Source organism: Rhododendron vialii, chromosome 7a, assembly GCF_030253575.1.
Source record: "Rhododendron vialii isolate Sample 1 chromosome 7a, ASM3025357v1".
Classification (NCBI taxonomy): Eukaryota; Viridiplantae; Streptophyta; class Magnoliopsida; order Ericales; family Ericaceae; genus Rhododendron; species Rhododendron vialii.
In genome coordinates, this window is record NC_080563.1 from 18,546,804 (window position 1) to 18,569,252 (window position 22,449).

The following is a 22,449-nucleotide window of genomic DNA, read 5'->3' on the forward strand; positions in this document are numbered from 1 at the left end:
AAAGAAATGAAACGTTTCTTTTTCATTTTCACCTGCTAAATCCAAGTACCAAAAAGGTAAGAGAAAACAAATAATTAAAACGCTAACACGATGATATCAAGCATGAATCAACGAATTTTCCTTAAAACTACACAAATTAAAACTGAACAAAGCATGTTTATCCCCACGGCCCCACATTTAACCAACGATTTCGAAGTGATTAATGAGTAGATGTTGGAATCAAGCCCATCCTTAATTGACTAGACTAAAGAAGACTAAAAACTAAAACCAAAATACTTCAAACAAGTGGTTAGCTTCGTTTCTTCTGTTTCATTTTCTTTTGTTCCGCATAATTGTAATAGGATGGTTCATGCTATAGCCAAATATGTCCTATCAGTTCATGAGTCCTCCATAACTTGGGACAGAGATTTTCTAGATTGGGCTTGTCGAGAAGCCATGTCAGACTTTCCGTTTTTTGCTTTGATCAATAAAATGGCTGCCCATTGACAAAAGAAAAAAACAACCGAGTAACTTGATGACTGTTGTACATTCTTAAATAAAAATTAGTGTTTCCAGAAATTTACAGATGATTTCACAGAATTACCATGATTTGTCAAACTTATTTTAAATTTAAATTCAACTGTTGCCATGTTTTTCGTGTCTAGATTATTAGGGCTCTGTTTGGTAAAATTGTCAGTTTTTTGTTTATCGTTTATGAAAAACAAGAAATGAATTTTTGTTTATTTATTAAAAAATAAAAATAAAAAATATTTTTGGTGACCATAATAGTTTTTGTTTATTTATTTTTAGGGCTGCCGAAAGTGTTTTCAAAACAAATGAAAACGCAAATTTTGTGTTTTTAGAATTTTCATAAACTGGTGGAATCGATTATGTATTTTGTAAACAAAAATAGTAACACAAACATGCTTATGATGCCCATTTCAAAAAATATCAAAAATAAAAACTTTTTCAAACAGAACCTTAGGATAGCTATTGTATATTTCTTTTTTGTTGACCTTTTATTTTTCTAAGGAAGAGAGAGAGAGAGAGAGAGAGAGAGAGGAATGGGGCATGAGTGGATGCCAAGAGAAATCCTTAATTTTTTTTTTTTGAATATGAGAGACAAATATATTACTATACCATATTTTTTTGAACAGATTACTATACCATATGGAAATTTCATTTTTATTAATAGAATATACACACTTAACGGTGTTTTTTTGTCTTGACGGTGTGTTTTTTAATCTGCACCGGACGGTGGTATTTATTAAGCCTAATAAATGAATTATTCTGTATTTATTTATAATAAATATCGAAACAACAGGAGAGAAAAAAAAGGTCGTGAGGTCAGAAATTCACATGTTTTTTGACTCTTGTACGGTGGCGCCCATGCCAGTCACAAAAGTCAATACCCATAGGCTATACCTATCACTTTGGTTTTCCTAATTCTAGCTTTGAGTGTATCGAAAAAGGTAATGCTGCGTTTGGATGAATTTTTAAGAAATTTTTTATGAGAGTAATGATTAAAAATATGGATAATGAGTGGAGAAAGATAGAAAAAAAATAAGAATAATAATTGAAGATAGGAATAACAAATAGAGAGTAATGATTGAAAGTAGGGATAATAATTACTTTTTTGAATTGAAAATTTTTGCCCCTCTCTTCCCAAGTATCCACTGCAATGCTTTTAACCCCGCAGTTTGGTCAACGTACATGTTAGGATCAATAGATAACATTTGCTTCTCAAATTGACAGAAAATGACTAATTAAGAAGTTGAATTGAGAAACATGATTAAGGAATTGAAATTGAGAGACATGGAAAAAGGCGAAAAGGCCTTGAAATATTGAAATTGCTCTTCATTAAGCACTTTTCCATCAATTTGGGAAGCAAACATTATTTATTGGACCTAATAGGTACATTGACCAAATTTCGGAGTTAAAAGCGTTGCAATTGATACTAAAGATACGAAAGTGAGACTGGATTGAAACTAGAAAGATAATTTCTTAAATTTATCATAAAAAATAACACTGAAGACTCCAAAAAAAAAAAAAAAACGCCAACAAATTGGATGAAGTAAGAAAAATTGGCTTTTTAGAAAACAAAATATATTGCTAAAAACTTAATGAACTTGATTTGAGCTGAATGAGCTCAGTAGGTGAATTGTTCAAGCTTGATTTGAAAACTTGATTAGCTTTCTAGTATGTTTGAACTTAGCTTATTTATGAGACAGACCGATTAATCTAAAATGAGTTTTAATCAAACCGAACCCGCGTTCCTCTCCAGTAACTTAATTTTTATACATCAGAAGCCGAACGATTCAAGTAGTAACAAACTTCAAAAAAATGGTCAAGCTTTGTCAACCTTGGTCAAGGGTGGTTTTGGTAATTAGTATTCTTCATAAGAAAAAACCCATTATTACATGGTTGGTTTCCGGTTGGAGTACTATACTATATTAGTTTGTGGCACATGTTAGATGGAAAGGAAAAGGAAAGATCACCTGTCTCATGCACTGTGTGTGTATGTATGTTTCTGTCTATATATGGGAATATAATTCAGACAAGACATGCTCGTCTTGTTCTCCCTCTAAATTCGTTTCTTCCACTTTAATTATATGGAAAAATTAAAACCTGCTTCACCGTCACGTGCACTGTCTCTTTATTTATTCTTTGCTTGGCCATTGTCACATATATATATACACACACACAACTATACTTTTTCCAAACGTAAATCTATGGATACCGACGAAGACCGCACTTTGTGGAGCCTACTTTAGAATACTATGCAAATGATCCGAATCGTTCAATAATTCTAGAACATTTTTTTGAGTCTCCTTGGAAAACAACAGTTCTATCGGATAACTTTAGTGGTTGATCCGATCGTCACTTTTCACCAATATTCGTTCAAAATTTCAATAACCTGATTTTGCATGAAATATTGAAACATTAATTGGATCAAGCATTTAGAGTTATTTGATTGCGCTGACCTTTCACTGAGCCACTCGAAAAATCATACTAAAAGTAACAAATGATTCAGATTATTTGTATGAGACCCTGAAATGAACCCTACAAACCCGACGGTGCACTCTTGGTCGGTTCCACAGTCGAACTGTCTTTTTTTTTGAAAGGATAGTCGAACTGTCTTTAAATTAGCTGTTTGGGGTCTTGTGGGTATCTAGTAAAGAATATATCAAGAAAGGAAAGTACCCTATAGAAAGCTCCCCTGATTGGAATATGTAATACAGTAAAATCCGTGACTTCTTTGCTTGGTCATTGCTACTTTCAGAATCATACGTTCAACTGTTCAAGTGACTTCTGTTATCGTAGTGGAGCTTCGATTAAAACTTCTTGGAATATTGATGATCTCGATCCCCCATTTTTTGTTTCTATATGGTTTTTTTTTCCTTCTTGGAGCAACTTTCTGGTAATTTGAAAAATAGTACGTACTACTATCACATCATTTCAAATCAAATTTCTCTAGGTGAAAAAACATAAACACCCCTTCAACTATCACTTTTTCACATAAACATTCCATCACATTTAAAAACGTCCATGAAGATCCCCTCAACTACTCTCGTTATCCATATAACACCCTTCCATCTCAGAACCGTTAGCTAGATGTTCACATGTCAGTCACATGGGCGTTTTTTTGGACAAAAATGTCCTCTCCACTACTATATCCCTATATCCATCTTGTTCCCCATCTCTCTCTCCAGAATTCAACCAGACACCACTATCACCACCAATGTCTACTCTGAGTACGACCATATCTCCGAGGCCTTCTGCACCGCCTTCGCCGCCAAGCAGTCCCCCCACCCAGATCCTGACTCGCGTGCCCTCGTCGCTGTTGTGCCCTACCAAAGCGTCGTCATTTCCGCGCTGCTGAGGACAAGCGGCGGCGGCTCGGCCTCGAGAAGCTCTACAACCGCGGGGCGCGGGCCCGGAGCGACTTGAAGTCGGCATCGGTGATGAAGGAGAGGGGGCTGTGGTAGAATCGGGACAAGAGAATTGTGGGGTCCATACCCGCGGTTCAAAATGAGAGAGAGGAAAAGAGAGAGAATCGCCATGGGAGTGTGTGAGTGTTTTCTGATCGAGTGAAGTGGAGAATGGGAGAGGAATCGTATTTGACCGTATAATATAATAAGGGTATATTCGTCAATTCATTCATTCCGTTAACAGAGTTTGTCTTTTTTTGTTTCCAGTAATTGATGGGGTCTTCATGGGCGCTTTTTAATGTGAGGGGTTATTTATGAGAAAAAGTGATAGTTGAGGGGGGTGTTTATGTACTTTCACAATTTCTCTAAAATGTTGGAGTTTGGTTTATGTGGCAAATTGTAGGAGTATCTATTTGTAGGAGGGATGTGGTTGCTTGGGTTCGCGTGTCTCCCCCGGTGCTTCTTCTGAGTTCACTCGGTTCTTGGCCTAACGGCTTGTGGGCGGCGGCAGCCTTAGGGTGATTCTCCGAGCCGTGGTGTTGTTACCCTTTTGCCGTGGTGGCTGGCGGTAGAGGTGTTGGAGGCTGATTTTGGGCAGTAGCTAGGGTTTTGTTTGTGCTGTATTGGTTGGGCTTGTCCCATTTTTTGGATTTTTAGGCCTTTAGGTGTTTGGTTTTCATTTAATTATCTGGGCTTTTAGGCCAACGGGTGCAGGCTTTGTCTCAATGAATTTTTCGTGTTTGGTTTCTTGCCAAACTCGGGGAATGAATCTCGGATGGGCATAGAATTATTCTTAGCGTTGTAGATTGTTTGGATCTCGGATTAGGAATTTGATGTTATCATTCTTTGCTCCTAATTTTTGTAAAAATTTTAGAGATTAATGAAATTTTTTTGCCTTCAAAAAAAAAATTATTTGACATACAATTCTGAACAATCAGGAAATGGGGATATGGATTCTTCGGGACCGTAAATATTTGTGTGTGAATTTTTTAAGTTTTGAGTTAGAACAATTATCGTTTTGATATGAAAATACAGTTAGCACCAGACTGGAAATTCACGTATGTACAACGCTTACGCTTATTTACGCCGAACAGTGAAAGCTCGCCGATATATGTAGGGCTGCTCAAAAAATCCGGTGAACCGTGAAATCGGTCCGGACCGAATCGATTCGTACCTTTTGGATTTTATCTATGGATTAATGGTCCGGACACAAATTGAAAAATTAGAAAACCGTGACTCGCGGTTCAGTCCACGGATTTCCATTACGAAACTGTGGATTAACCGAACCGGACCGTGAGATATTTATTTTATATAAATAATATATATATGTGTATTTATATAATAAATTGTTAGTAATGTTAACACTTTTTTCCACAAATTTTAGTATTTTATCTTAATAATGGGATAGAATGTAGATATACATAAAATATAAGTAGTAAATTGTAGTTTTTTCGTATAAATTACGGGTAACCCTAGTTGAGTTTCAGTAGTTTGTTTCTTTTCCGATTCTTTTATGTTATGTAATGTACTATAATGATACAATCCTATTAGTGTTTTAGATTCTTTTGAATTTGATTTCTAAAATAAGTTTTTGGTAGTTTATGTAACAAGTACTTTCTGGTGGTATTAAACTTAATTCTGAATATAACCTTCTTCCCTTTTATTGTTGGATATATGTTTGAGCTTTATTTTTGCTAAAATCCGTGGACAAAACCGTAACCGATCCTTGAGTCACAGATTAGATTGGAACCAGACCGTAGGACTTTTGGTCCGGACACGGATTTCATTTTGTAAAAACCGTGACTAGCAGTTCGGTCCTCGGATTCCTAAAAATCCGAACCGAACCAGACCGCGAGCAGCCCTAGATATATGTACATCTCACGTTTTGTAACTCAGGAACTTGTCTCGAGTGAGACACATTGGACTTGACCCGATAAGATAACCCGTTGGTTAATCCACCATGTTGAGTACAAAAAACTTGTCTCGAGTGAGACACATTGGACTTGACCCGATAAGATAACCCGTTGGTTAATCCACCATGTTGAGTACATTTTTGGGATGAGAGTTGCTATATGTACCGACCAAGGAGGAGGGAAATCGTACCGACGGCCGCTGGCAGGCCTTCTCCGGCCACCGGACGGCCGATCCGAGCCGTCCAAAAATTCTAAAAAAAAAAACCGATGGGGCCATCGCGGCAATCAACGGCATCCGAGGTGTGTAGGGTGCTTGATCCAAGCACCCTTTTTTCGTGTATATACACGTATATACATATATACACGAAAAAAGGGTGCTTGGATCAAGCATCCTACACACCTTGGATGCCGTTGATTCCCGCATAGCCCCATCGGTTTTTTTTTATAGGATTTTTGGACGGCTCGGATCGGCCGTCCGGTGGCCGGAGACGGCCCGCCAGCGACCGGCGGTACGATTTCTCTCCCCCTTGGTCGGTACTCATAGCTTTTTTGTTTTGGAATACAAATACTTCTCTTAAGTTGGCCTCTCTCTTTCTCTCCTGAAACCCTAGCCGCCACATTTATCTTTCTTCTCTCTTCTCCTCCACCTAGGATTTTACAACACTAATACGGTAGTGGGAGGAGAAGGACATGATACTAGTTTTCGATCTCCGTTTCTTTTTCTCGACCGTCGATTGATCTGAAGAGAGTTTTGCGTTTCCTTTCTGTGAGAGTTTTGTCTCTCTCTTTTGTGAGAGGTTTTAGTTTCATCTGTGGGCAAATATTGCATCTACAAATCGGGTTCTTTCAAATAATATTGCTTCACAAGGGTATTTGTGTCAACAGTGTTATTGTATCCCCATAAAAAAAATTTGATGGAGCAACTCGTGATGGTTTGTTAGATCTGTAACTTTGGGAGTTCATTGCCGCCTTCATACTTGATTGGAGTTCGTCTAGGTATTTGTTATTTTTTTTCTTGGCTAGCACTTTATCTCTTTTTGGGACCATCAGAAAATATGAAATTTCAACTGAATATGCGTCAGACGTTATTGTATGGGTTGAGGTAGAAGACATCAACTGCCTTGTACTTTTCTCGTTTTGTATCTTAGACGATTAGTTTGCCTTTGTCCAAGATATTTGTAATGAATTCTGTATTGTAAGTGCTGTTAAGCTTACATCAATACAACTTCTCACATTGGCCGAAAAAAAAAAAAATTTCCACCTCACCTACCATAATTTTTTTTTTTTTTTGATCCGTTCACCTACCATAATTGATTTTCCATTTCTCTTCATACAATTTGACTAGGGCAGTTATGATCACTAGGGTAGTTAGGGGCCGGGCCAATTCAATTTGACTATGCGGATCAAGTTAGGTTTTAGAGTCCTAATGTGTGCACATTTTCAATTGAATACCAATTAATCTTACCTTAGAAGCAAGAAACCATCATGAAAAGTACATACGTAAATTCTCCTTAATTAATAATATTAACAACCTAATAATACCAATAGGAAGCAGTGGCATACTTTTTTCCTAAAGCACAAAATTTAATTTTGCTCAATTATTATCAATAACTAATTATGCCTAATTTGCACATTATAATCATTTGGGTTTCGCCGGATTGAGACGTAACGTAGAAAAGAAAGCCTGCCCTAACTTCACTTTATGATGCATGTGACAATATTGCTAAGTTCTAGAGAGTAATAACTGATCCTTATATTAATTGATCTTATGATAGCTATATATCGTCTAAAATTAAATTAAACCAAAAATGTCCGGATTATATATGACTGCAGTGAAATATTTAAATCATTTTTGTTGATAAGAATGAAATACTTAAATGTACTCAGGTGAAAGAAAAAAAAAAACCTGAATCTGGAAAATAAACTTATCCTTCAATAATTTATTTACCTTGATTCTATTATTGGCCAATCTCTCCTTCTTTTTACAGCCCCGTATCCTCACCCAACCCGATTACATCCGAGAGAATACTATGTATCTGAAAATATTAAAGCTAACGATGAAACAGACTAAACTTCAGTGACCCTTAAATTAAGAAACTCGATCTGACGACCTTTTGAACGCAAAAGCAAAGTCTTTACTAGCTGAGTTTTTTATTCAATTATTTTCGTCTCCTCAAAGGCATGCTTGCTAGAGTGGTAAAGTGCCTCCTTTTTTTCTTTTCTTTTGTGATCTTGTAAAATGCCTCCTTGTTAGCACCCTTGGGCCAGGGTTTGAATCCATGGCATGGCATGCACCCTATTTGTTTTCCCCTTTTTCAAATCTCTCTCTCTCTCTCTCTCTCTCTCTCTCTCTCTCTGCATAAGTTCTTGGAAGATTTGTAATTTTTTTTCCCACTGATCGGAAAGGAATATGATCCATTTGAAAATTAAACTTTTCCATGATTTATTTGAACACATAATTTTTTTTATAGACTAATATGGTTTGACAAAGTATTTATGGGTATAAAAAAAAAACCTAATACAAATACTGTTAAAAAAATGCAATTTAAAAAATGGTAGATTCAGATCAAGAATAATTAATATTATATTATTATGCATTTTGCATACCACAAGAGAGTTGAAGTAAGCCTTTATTTCTTTTTCAAAACAAAACCTAATTAAATTTCACAATTATTTTTTTTCATATTTTTTTGCACAACATGTAACTAGATTTCCATTGAACGGTGCCACCCCGCGTCCGAATCCTGGCTCCGCCACTATTAACAACCAAACTTATGGAATTAATTATCACGAAATTCACCGTTCCATTTCATTAATGGCATGTTTTCGTTTTCAACGGCATCATTAATTACTAGCTAGTTGCGTGGTAATTATAACCAAAAGCTAAATTGATAATCAAACAATTTTTTACTCAAAATATATCGTAGGGGGATTCATTGAGAGCAATGTGTTGTTGGTTTCTTGAAAGAATAATGAAATTAAATCACGATGTGTTGTTGATTTTGTGATTCATTGAGGACGATGTATTGTGCCTAACATGCAACAAAACAATCGCATGTGATCATATCATAAAAAATGCATATTAGGTACACGATCAATTAATAATCCTATTTCATATATAATTAAATGATCTAGTCTAATTTAACTAGTATTTAATTTGGACATGTATATACAACATTATTAAATGATCTAGTCTAATTTAACTAGTATTTAATTTGGACATGTATATACAACATTATTTCTAGTTCTGAATCATCAATTGTTTAGGGTAATAGTTTGAAAACTTGGTCAACAAAAACTGACTAAGATGTAGGGGATTAGTTTGAAAAAGTTATTTCATTTCCAAATAGATAGACATACATTGATGTTGACCTACACGTACTAATCCTTGATATTGACCTACACGTACTATTGACCTACACTTACCAAGAGAGAGAGAGAGAGAGAGAGAGAGAGAGAGAGAGAGAGAGAGTTTTTCAAGGAGTTGTACTTCAGTCTTCACATGGGTTGGCAAGCTTCGAAACGGTGCCCATTAGTATGGAAGATGATCGAGGGTGGGCCGGTGGCCATATGCATGAGCTCAACGCGTTATCAATTACCCGTGCAATAATTGAATAGAGACGTGTTACATTAGTCGATCTTATATATGTCCATAATATTGTTGATATATATCATTTATGGAAAATGTCGCTATTATATGTTGAAAAAAAGTCCACATGCAAGACATACCCAAATACTAGCCAAAAATGCTATACGCACAATCATTGTGTTGGTTGTGCAATTAATTTTGACCATCCAAATGTGTTTTAGACGGTCCGGATTAAAAATAATTTATTACCAGTCATAGATCATTTATGAAATGAATCTTGACCATTAATTACAACAATGGACGGTAAAAAATTGATTGTGTAAAGCGTTTTGCACAACGGTTGTACGTATATCATTTGCATTTGGTGTATACCGGATTGTCTGGGATCTATCTCAGGATCTCTCACAAATGACCGAAGTGATCATTTAATTTGCTTAAAACATATTTTTAAGAGTTCTTGTAAAAAATCAACTCATCCGAACGTATGTACGGCCTTAATTGATTTTCGTCCTACATTCACATGGAGAAAAATTGAATGAATTGATCAAATCGGCCATCTCTATCATGTCTTTTTTTTATTTCCCTTTTTCTTCTAGCTATGTTGCCCTACTGCTAACTGAAGATATCAACAAGAGTATGGGAGTTAAACTCACGTATGTTGTACCTCGGTATAGTTACACAACCATTGGGCCAATTGCCTTTGGTTCATCATGTCACACAAGTTAGCTTTGTCGGTTTGTCCCAGCATGATTTGTCAAAAACACTACAGTAAACAGGGCGGAGGCACCAACGAGCTTCTACTTGCTCCAAAACTTAATTTATTAATGGAATTTGTATTAGGAAAATGATTTCTACACTCCTTTTTTAATTTTATGGCACTCCATTTCTTTCTTTTTCTTTAGTGAAAATTTTGTGTGTATTTTTTTCACTAAACGACAAAAAGAAGTGTCATAATAATTAAAAGAGTACTGTGAAAATCATTTTCTCTATTGCTATCTAAATTCTTTTATCCTAATACAATCGCAACTCCTTTACTCATCATTCTAGCTGGTTCGTTCACTAAAATGGAATGGACTGGGCACACTAATGGAACTAAGGGGGTGTTTCTGATAGTGAAAAATTTGTAAATTTTTATTTATGATTGAGAAGTTGTTAGATGTTTTGAGTAGTGATAAGTTATTAATGGGTTTGTAAGTAAAGTTATTGTAGGGAAAAGAGTTTTTGTTGACAATTTTTTTGTTATTGGAAACGAGATGGTAAAATGCTAAAACTTTTTTGTTAGTGGAAACGAGATGATAAAATGCTGAAACTTTTTTAGTAGTGGAAACTGAAACTTTTTTGTTAGTGAAAACGAGATGGTAAAATGCGTTAAGTTTTTTTTGTCAGTGGAAACACCCCCGAGGTTGTAATAAAATTACAATTCCAAATAAAATTGGCAGCAGTACTAAGGGCTCAATGACCTTGTGTCAATGTCGACGATTCCAATTAGCTAGGCATTTTTCCACCAAGCTAGGGTGGGTGGGTGGCCCAAGCGTAAGCCATTATTACCTCATGCTCCTGGTTGGAAAAGGCCCCAAGCATTACGTAACCCCTGTTTAGGCAAGGAAATGGAAGCTATTGGGCTAAACTTTGGGCTCTGTAACGTATCCTTTGGTCTATTCTAGCCTCACTATTGTTCTTCAACTTCAACAATTAAAGGCACAACAACATACTTACTAGAATATCATACATTTTTTAGAAAGATAATTTATCAACCTTAAATTTTGTCTGTATAAATATTTAAAAGGCCTCGTCTTTGATTTTTTGCATTAGGCCTTCAAAAAAGCAGGCGGGTCCTTGAGGAAGCAAATCCGTAAGTGTCAAACCTAAACCACCACCCCGAGTACCCCAAGGCCCATTCAATTGCTCAGAAAGGATAGAAAATGATTAAAAAAAAAAAAATCAACTTACATGTAACTTTCTATAAAGAACAAATTGTAATGTTCCAACAAAATTCTTTATCAACAGAGCACTCAAAGGAAAAGAAATTTTATCTTTCTTTACTTCACTTTTCTTGAGAATACATTTCTCATACAACAATCTCAATAACTGAACGGAGCTAGTAATGAACAAGAGACAAAAAGGGAGTGACCTTCGCGCGCACAACTTTTTCCCAAACGCTCTCAGTTATTTTTTCCTAACAGGTGAATCAAATTACAATATGAATTGTGAGAGGAACTGATAAAATCAAAGGAGAATCCTATAACTTTCACATGATGAGTAATTAAAAATGGTAAATGATATTGACACTCCAAATATTGATACATGCACTCCAAAATCAGTATAATTCCAAAACCACTTTCCTTTGTTTTTTGGAGTGCCTCTATCAATTTTTGGAGGGCCAATATCATTTTCTTTAAACAAGTTCTTTATTTTGCCAAAAAAGAAAAGAAAGTGATTTACAGAAATACTTTGTTTTTAAAAAAAAAAATTGTTCAAACAAGAAAAATGTGTTTAACTTCCACAATTATTTATGTAAACCAAAAGCAGCTAGTCACAACAATCATGCTATAGACACGCCTCTCGGCCACTCCCTAGACTCTCTTCTATTAGAACCAGTGGAGCCCGCAGATGTATAGAGCCCATTGCTTGTGAGAGAGAAGTGTCTGGAGAGTGACTGAGAGGCGTGTCCACAACATTTTCCGCAGTCTCGCAGTCACTAGGCATCTCCTCTCCATTTCTTAGAAACCTGAAAACACTAAACAGCTTCGAGAGAGAGAGCGGGGGGAATCGGGATGGTAGGTAGAAAGCAGGGGACCACCTTGTTAATTAGGTAGAAAGACAAGGTCAAAAAAGACAAGTTTCTGTCACTTGAATACCTTATTCGAATACCTTATTCCGTTGATTAGAAATTGGGAAAACGACGGCCAATGACGTGTTTTGATAATCAATATCTGCTAAGAATATTTTTAACATTAATAAATATTCTTAGCATGTCCTTGACGAGTATTAATTATCAAAACACGTCTTGGATCGTCATTTTCCTTTAGAAATTTCCTAAAAAGAGATATTGAACTTAATGGTAAAGGACTCAGTAATAGGATACGTTAGCTCTCTCTCTCTCTAGAAAAGGAAGTTCCATAGCAGATCTGGTTTTGGGGGAGGGGGGCTGCCGCCTCCTCCTCCGCCCTCCTCCCCCCTCCCCCTCGCCCCTCCTCTCCCTTTCCCCTCCTTCTCTCTCCTCTTTGTCGGTGTATCTTCTCTTCCGTTTGGGAGCATGTGTTGCAGTGCTCGTGGTGACCTCGTCTCAGGTGTTCCAACCTCCGGCCGGTGACCTGTGGGCTGGATTTGTCATGGCTTCACCTTGTCTTCCCAGAATCCGGAGTTTAGTGGCCGTCGGAGGAGGTAATAATGACGGTTTGGGGTTAGGCACTGATGGGGTTAGGGTTTTGTTTTTTTTCTGTTTTTCCGGCCGTTTGGCTCGAGTTCTACTGGCTGGGTCTCCCCCAGTCTGGTTTGTACCGGTCTAGTACTCTAGATCCGGTGGGTTTTGGGTGGTGGGCGAATAATTTTAGTTAGGGTTTAGTGGGTGTTCGGAGTGAGGTCTGTGGTGGTTGACGGCGGTGTTGGTGGCACTTCTTGTGGGTTTCCAGCAGTGGTAGCAGTGCCGCCGTTGTTGGGATTTTCCGGTAGCAGCTCTGGCCTATTTTGTTTGCCGGCGTTGTTTCCTTGTTCTGGGCCGTCAATGGCAGTTTCAGGCATGAAGCAGTGTTTGGTCTCCGGCACGGGATTAGATTTCTTCTTTCGCTTGTGATCTGTTTGTTGTTTGATTACATCCGTTTTTTATTGTCTACTGATTTGTACTGGGATTTTGTTTGATTTCTCTCAGTCCCGGATGGGATTCTCATATCAGCACCTAGTGCTGATTTGCTTTTGCAGGGTGTCCTGTAATTCCGGATTAGGTAGTTTGGTACACTCCTGTATTTTGCGATGTAATCTTTGCTTTTGGGCTTGAAATGAATTGACTGATTCAAAAAAAAAAAAAAAAAACTTAATGGTATCATACAAATGGGTTGTAGCCCAATTGGTAACTCCTCACTCTCCCTTGTGGGAGACCAGGGTTCGATTATAAATATCCTCTGAATCCCTTATAAATTGACTTACTAACTTTCTTCACTAATTCCCGCTGATATACTATATAATAATAATAAAAAAACCTTAATGGTCTCATCACAGAGTAGTTGAACAGTCAACATGATATTCAGATGGGCGCGAGAACACTGTGAAAAGACTTGGTTAATTGGAGTAGATAAAGACTGACTGTTCTCGTCCCTACTCATTTGGTGGATCAAAAGTTCAAATTGATCATCGATCGACTACACCAATTGTACCATTCAACCTCCCTAAAGAAACTTTTGATAGTACTCTACTGCATTGTACTCGGAAGCTAGCCAGGTAGTATTTCTGTTGTCCAAACGCGAGCAGAGCAGCTAGCTTTTTCTTGCCAAATACTGGAGTAGCAAGTTCCAAGGACTAGACGCGTAAGCCATTTTGACTTGTTATTAGGACTTTCTTATTGATTACTACTAAACTAAAATCACGCACCCTTTAAAAAAACTCAACGTGTGGCTAAGTATTGAAGGGTTTAACAAATAGGAAAATGGCCTTCGATGTTGAAATGAAGACCTTTTGAATGTAAGAAAGACACGACCGCTTATGAAATTAAACCTCGAATGTTGGTATGTATGTAAATTATAGGAACGATGTTATAATGCCACCACGTAGGGCAACATGATGGCAGGTAAATTAAGGCTCAGAAGGTTCGAGACACATGGTGGAAGTTGCAGTAATTCGAGTAAGTGAAGGACAAATAATACACATCGTAGAATTCAAATGCCAGTACTAGTTCAGCGAAAGATAGAGAATAAATGTCGAAGATAACCAACTTCTGATAAAATCCAAATTCATGTTTAAACATGGGAGGATATGTATCGAGCGCAGAAGAAATAGTTGGATTGACAATTATTAACTGTTTCTTCACTTCGTCGTCTATAAAAAGAGAAATGTTTCAAGAAACAGCCCTCTCGAATTCTTGTATAAAAACTTGTCCTTTTCTTTGTCAGTACGATAACTGTAGCCTACGGTAAAGAGTTAAGGGGGTGTTCCACTTTCGAAAAAAAGTATTTTTTGAAAAAAGAAGGTAATTTCAAGCTCAAAAATCATGTGTTTACGCAAATAATTTTCCTACCAATATGAATCTTGTTTGATCTATCTCATTAAGATTTTTTAAACGGTGCAAAAAAAATTAAAAAAATATTTTTCATTTTCATTATATTTAAGTTTGAAATTGCCTTCTTTTTCTAAAAAGTACTTTTTTACAAAACCAAAACACCCCCTAATTACAGTAATAGAGGTATCACCGGAGTTACGGAGATATCAATAGAAGTAACAGTAGAAGTAGTTGCCATCCTTGATTTTGTATTCTTTTATCTAATTCGATTGTAAATCGTCTTGCGTAAATATTTACAATTTTAATTATAGGTTTCGCTATTGTACTCGTACTTGCAGTCTTCCAAGTTATTTTTTCTTGTTCGAATATTTAAATCGTTACCACTTGAGGAAAAAATTTCTTCATTGAGGTATTAGAATGTTCATTACAATCCCTTGGTAGTTTGGGTTGAGTAATTTAATGGGATAATTAAAAGCTTTTTTCTGACACTCTTATTTTACAAATTTTGCCTTGAGAGAAAATAGCCAAACACCTATTATATAAAAGACTTTTTCTGACACCCTTATTTTACGAAATTTGTTCCTTGAGAGTTCTTTGTTTCGTGGCTCTTGGAGAATTATAGCACAATCGGGTCCTTGAATTCTATTCTCATTGTTCATGATTTCTTTATCGCTTTTCGCTCATGGATATAAGTTAGGCTTAATTCAAGTGGAACCATGTAAATACGTTTGTTATTAATTGTGTGATTGATTGTTGGCTTATAATTCTCTATATCGTGATGGTAATAACAAAAATATACATTCTTCTTTTTTTTTCAAACGGAAACTTACAAAAATATACATTCGCCATTGTAGTTCTAAATACCACAAAACTAATAGAGCAAAATACCAAAACTACCCTCGAGGTTTTTACAAATTATGGATTGCTCCCTCATGTATGAGAAATTACAAATTATCCCTGTCGTGATATAGCTGCTAGGAAATTCGACAAAATTTTTGCCATCATCAAATCTTAATAAAAAAATCCTAATTATAATTACTACACTATCCTCTTGTAGCTTGTAAAGGGTTGTAAACTTGTAGAGGTGTGAAAATAGCTGTCACATGCTATAAAAAGACAATTTACTCCGTTGTAATTAGGATTTGATGATATTGGACAGATTTCTTTGAATTTTCTAGCGTCTACATCACGACAATGGAGTAATTGTTATGTGACAGGGGATATTTTACAATTTTCCATATGTGAGGGAGCAATCTATAACTCCATTAAATTCGATCTTATCCTTCTTCTTCAAATTCACCTATAAATACCCCACCACTTCGGCCACGAACGCACCGCTACACCCTCCACACTCCACTGAGTAAGAATCAAGAGAAAACCGTGGCCAACCGAAGCTCCAATCCATGGAGTTTTAGAGAGAGAAAGAAAGAGAAAGAAAAGTGGGTTTCATAGTTATGACCCATCGAAACCCAAACCGACTATTCAAATCACCTCATACACCCCAAAGAATCACCAAACAACATTCAATTCAATCCCAAGGTTCCCCGATAGCAAAACCCGAAGTCATCTTCTCCAAATTCAAAGTTTCGATTTTTGATTCAATTCGACCAACCCAAGATACTATAATCTTATCCAACCTCTTCTCTAAATATATTTAGGCTTAATTGCAACAACACCCTCTAAACTATCACTTTTTGGCAACTTCACCCCCTTAAATTTAAATTCGAGCAACTTCACCCCCTTAACTACCAAATTCGAGCAAGTTCACCCCCTCCTTCATTTTCCGTCCAATTCTTGGACGGACTGAAATAAAAAGACCAACGTACCCCTAAGGTTTAAAAAAAACACGGTTTATACTTGGAAGAAAAAAATGATTGATCACTCCCACCACCTTTTCATCTCTGTCTCTCTCTCTCTCTCTCTCTTTTCATCATGGGTCGAGGTCGACCGAGACTCTAGAACCGATCTCCAGAGAGAGAGAGAGAGAGAGAGAGAGAGAGAGAGAGAGAGAGGGTGTCTATAATGGGTGTGGTATGTTAAATTACTTTTCCATTCAATTTTATAATTTTTCATCCAAATCCCTAACAGAATTGGACGGAAAATGGGGGAGGGGTGAAGTTGCTCAAATTTGGTAGTTAGGGGGGTGAAGTTGCTCGAATTTAAACTTAAGGAGGTGAAGTTGCCAAAAAGTGATAGTTTATGGGGTGTTCTTGCAATTAAACCCTATATTTATGTATTTTTAGGCCTAAGACATAGCCCATGCGAATCCATACACGAAACCGTAGCCAAACGAACAAAAAAAAAAATTCTAGTCGTGACCTTGCGGCCGCAACCTTCGGGTTGCTCCAGCCGCAAGAACCAAGTCTCTGACCTTGCGGACCGCAAGGTCAACTCAGTCCAACCTTGTAGTTTTCACTGTTTTGGTTCAAAACCACTTTTCGACCTTCTGAACATCATTTTTGACACCCGAACTATTTTTCCTATACTTCTCATACCTCAAAGATCATATCTTGTTAATATCATATTTTTTTTATTTGAATATCTATTTATTAAATTTTTACTTTTTTTATTCAAAGTTTACAAACGAAAAATCTTTGCGACCTTCCGGACAATGTTTTTGACACCCAAACTATTTTTTCTAGACTCCTTGCACCTCAAAGATGATATCTTGTTAATTTCATATATTTTTTTACTTAATTATCTATTTATTTAATTTTTTACAAAGTTTCTAATCTAAATTACTATGCAACCTTATAAAACATGTCATTAATGCCCGAGTAATTTTTTTTTAGACTCTTTACATTCCAAAGATGGAACTTTGTTAACCTCAATATATTTTACTTATTAAATTATTTATTATCTATTTATTTTCTTTCGGCAACTTTCATTAATCTCTTTATTTAAATTAATCACGCGACCCTCCAAACCCAACTTTTGGCACTCGAACGTGTTCTATAGGACCTTTTAGGGCTCTTATTAATGTCATCATAATTATTCTAATATTTTTACCTAATTACTGTATTTAATTAGTTTTTAATCAATCTAATTTCTTAGAATTAATTAATGAGAGCCTATAAAATTTATTTTTAAATTCTTCTATAAAAGTTCTTACTTTATTATTGACATCGTGGCCAAACAAGACTAAGAGCAACGGCTCGTTCATAAAAAGTTGTGTGATCGCATTGCCTGTTATTTGTTTTAATTATTATTTGATTAATCGTATATTGCACCAATGCTTGATTTGAATGCTGATTGGACCCTAGAGACATGAGGTGGTATGCGAATAGAATTCACCTGACGATGCTAGGCAATGGATAAATTGGAAAGTTTCATTTTTAGATTGCCTGTTAGCGGAATTTTGAAATGAGATGAGTTGGATGTGATGATTTGAAACTGGCAAAGTAAGTCCAGTGATGAAATGAAACTGGCGGGAGTCTAGTGATGATTGTGTGGTGAATAAGATAAGTGAACCTAGTTATGTCCCGGCATGATAAGCTTACCCTTTGATGTAGTCATTGGGATGCACACTCGGTACATTACTTAAGTGTATTTACGATAGCAAAAGTAAGTGATCTCATGGGACGGGACATGGCTAGCGGTTGGGGAGGAAAGATCTCGTGGATGAGATCTTAGATTTCACGTTAGGTTAATGGATAGTAATAAACCGATTTATGTGAAAAATCTTGGTTTTACTTCTTCGGATCATTATTATCCTGTTACTTGCTAACTATAAAGTAAGAGAGGTGGTTGAGTTGGATTATTCTGCTGGGTGATTTATCACTCACGAATACGTCTGTATCCTGGCAAATCGGTTGCTTCGGCGATCAATTTGCCAGCGGGTGCAAGATTCAATGGTGGAGCAGTTTTGAGACAGGAGAAAAACCAGGAGCGGAGATCGAGTATGCTTGGAATCCGTATCAAGCCTAGAGTCGGCTCTGAAGTTAATGTATTTTGAATCAATAAATCTATCTTGAGATTGTAATGATTAAACCTCTTTTTTTTGAAAATTATATTTATTTAGCAAAATTTTCTTAAGATATTACTTTCTATTGCTCCTGAAAAATCGAGGCGTTACAGTTATACACTTACGTGGGTCATCTTTTGTCTCTCACTCACTAACAAAAGCAAAAAATCAAATAATGGGTACACACCACTTGGTGTATACCGGATTGTGTGGGATCTATCTCAAGGTATCTCACAAATGATCAAAGTGATCATTTAATTTGCTTAAAACATATTTTTAAGAGTTCTTGTAAAAAATCAACTCATTTAGACGTCTGTACGGCCTTAATTGATTTTCGTCCTGTATTCACATGGAGAAAATTTGAATGAATTGATCAAACCGGCCATCTCTATCATGTCTTTTTTTTTTCCTTTTTCTTCTAGCTATGTTGCCCTACCACTAACTGAAGCCATCAACAACAGAATGGGAGTTAAACTCACATATGTTGTACCTCGGTATAGTTACACAACCATTGGGCCAATGGCCTTTGGTTCATCGTGTCCCACATGTTAGATTTGTCCCAGAATGATGTATCAAAAGCATTACACTAAACAGGGCAGAGGCATCAACGAGCTTCTAGTTGCTCCAAAACTTAATTTATTAATGGAATTTGTATTAGGAAAATGATTTCTACACTCTTTTTTTTTTTATTAAGGCAATTCATTTCTTGTCTTTTAGTGAAGTTTTTTGTGTATATTTTTTTTTACTAAAAGACAAAAAAAGAGTGTCATAATAAAAAAATAAAAACAGAGAGTGTGAAAATCATTTTCTATTGCTATCTAAATTCTTTTCAAAATGCCTAAATATCCTATCTCCTATCCTATAATATAAACGCAAGACCTTACTCTACTCATCATTCTAGCAGCTGGTTCGTTCACTGAAAATGGAATGGAATGGACTGGGCACGCTAATGGAACTGAGGTTGTAATGAAATTCAAATTACATTACAACAAATAAAATTGGCAGCAGTCCCAAGGGCTCAATGACGACGTGTCTATGTCGGCGATTCCAATTAGCTAGGTTTTTTTCCACCTAGGGTGGGTGGCCCTAGTGTAAGCCATTAGGAGTATTACCTTAGGCTCCAATTCGGCCTACTTATTAGATATAGGTACTGGGCGTCGCCAATATGGTATTGGAAGCTATTGCGCTAAACTTTGGGCTCTGTAACGTATCCTTTGGTTTGGTTCTATTATAGCCTCACTATTGTTCTTCAACTTCACCAATTAAAGGCCCAACAACAAGTTACTAGAATATCTTCCATTTTTTAGAAAGATAATTTATCAACCTTAAATTTTGTCTGTATAAATATTTAAAAGTCCTCATCTTTGATTTTTGCATTAGGCCTCCAAAAAATCAGGCCGGTCCTTGAGGAAGCAAACCCATAAGTCTCAAGCCTAAACCACCACCCCGAGTACCCCAAGGCCCATTCAATTGATCGGAAAGGATAGAAAATGATAAAAAAAAAAAATCAACTTACATGTAACTTTCTATAAAGAATGAATTGTAATGTTCCTACAAAATTCTTTATCAACAGAGCACTCAAATGAAAAGAAATTTATCTCTCTTTACTTCACTTTTCCTAAGAATATATTTCTCATACAACAATCTCAATAACTGAACGGAGCTAGTAATGACCAAGAGAGAAAAAAAAGGGAGTGACCTTCGCGCACGCATCTTTTTCCCAAACACTCTCGGTTATTTTTTCCTAACAGGTGAATCAAATTACAATATGAATTGTGAGAGGAACTGATAAAATCAAAGGAGAATCCTATAACTTTCACATGATTAGTAATTAAAAAACAAGTTCTTTGTTTGCCAAAAGAGAAAAGAAAGAGATTTGCAGAAATCCTTTATTTTTTTTAAAATAAAATTGTTCACACAAGAAAAATGTGTTTAACGTCCATAATTATTTATGTAAACCAAAAGCAGCCAGTCATAACAATTATGCTACAGACATGCCTCTTGGCCACTCCCCAGACACTCTTCTTTCACAAGCAGTAGAGCCCGTAGATGTGTGGAGCCCACTGCTTGTGAGAGAGAAGTGTCTGGAGAGTGGCTGAAAGGCGTGTCCACAGCATTTTCCGCAGTCTAGCAGTCACAAGGCATCCCCTCTCCTTTTTCTTAGAAACCTGAACATATTGCCTTGTTCGGTTGTGGGTTTGGAAAATTTTTGGGTTTGGTTTTTGGGTAACATGTGAGGAGAGAAAATAATGTAATAATTGGGAATATGAGTAATGAGTGGAGAGAGATAGAGAGAAAAATGAGATTAATGTTTTGATATAGGGATAATGAGTGAAAATAGAATGAAAGTAATGATTGAAAATATTGGTAATCAGTGAATTTAGGTTTGAAATTTTTTTTCCAAACCCATAACTGAACAAGGGCTAAACAGCTAGCTTGGAGGGAGAGAGCGTGGGGAATCGGGATAGTAGGTAGAAAGCAGGGGACCACTTTGTTAATGAGGTAGAAAGACAAGGTCAAAAAAGACAAATTTCTTTCACTTGAATACCTTATTCCGTTGTTTAGAAATTGGAAAAATGACGTCCAACGAAGTGTTGAGCGAAACTGTCAAAAAAGACAAGTTTCCTTTGTTTAGTAATCCGAGCAAGTGAAGGACAAATAATACCCATTGTAGAATTGAAATACCAGTACTAGTTCAGCGAAAGAAAGAGAATAAATGTTGAAGATATTCCAATAAAATCCAAATTCATATTTAAATAGGGGAGGATATGTGTCGAGCACAGAAGAAATAGTTGGATTGACAATTATTAACTGTTTCTTCGTCGTCTATAAAAAGAGAAATGGTTCAAGAAACAACCCTCTCGAATTCTTGCATAAAAACTTGTTCTTTTCTTTGTCAGCACAATAACTGTAGCCTAGGTAAAGAGTAGTTATAGTAATAGAGGTATCAACGGAGATATCTCTCAATAGAAGTAACAGTAGAAGTAGTTGCCATCATTGATTTTGTATTCTTTTATCTAATTTGATCGTAAATCGTCTTGCGTAAATATTTACAATTTTAATTATAGGTTTCGCTATTGTACTCGTACTAGCAGTCTTCCAAGTTATTTCTTCTTGTTCGAATATTTAAATTGTTACCACTTGAGGAAAAAAATTCTTCATTGAGGTGTTAGAATGTTGATAGCAATCCCTTGGTAGTTGAGTAATTTAAAGGGATAATTAAAAGTTTTTTTCTGACACCCTTATTTTACAAAGTTTGTTTCTTGAGAGTTCTTTGTTTCGTGACTCTTGGAGAGTTACAGCACAATCGGGTCTTTGTATTCTATTCTCATTGCTAATGATTCCTTTATTGCTTTTCGCTTATGGATATAAGTTAGGCTTAATTCAAGTGGAACCATGTAAATACATTTGTTATTAATTGTGTGATTCATTGTTGGTTTATAATTCCCTATATCGTGATGGTAATAACAAAAATGTACATTCCTTTTTCTTTTCTTTTTTGTCAAACGGAAACTTACAAAAATATACATTCACCATTGTAGTTCTAATTAAATACCACAAAACTAATAGAGCAAAATACCAAAACTACCCTCAAGGTTTTTACAAATTATAGATTGCTCCCTCATGTATGAGAAATTACAAATTATCCCAATCGTGATATAGCTGCTAGGAAATTCGACAAAATTTTTGCCATCATCAAATCTTAATAAAAAAAAATCGTAATTATAATTACTACACTATCCTCTTACAGCTTGTAAAGGGTTGTAAACTTGTAGAGGTGTGAAAATAGCTGTCACATGCTATAAAAAGACAATTTACTCCGTTGTAATTAGGATTTGATGATGTTGGACAGATTTCTTTGA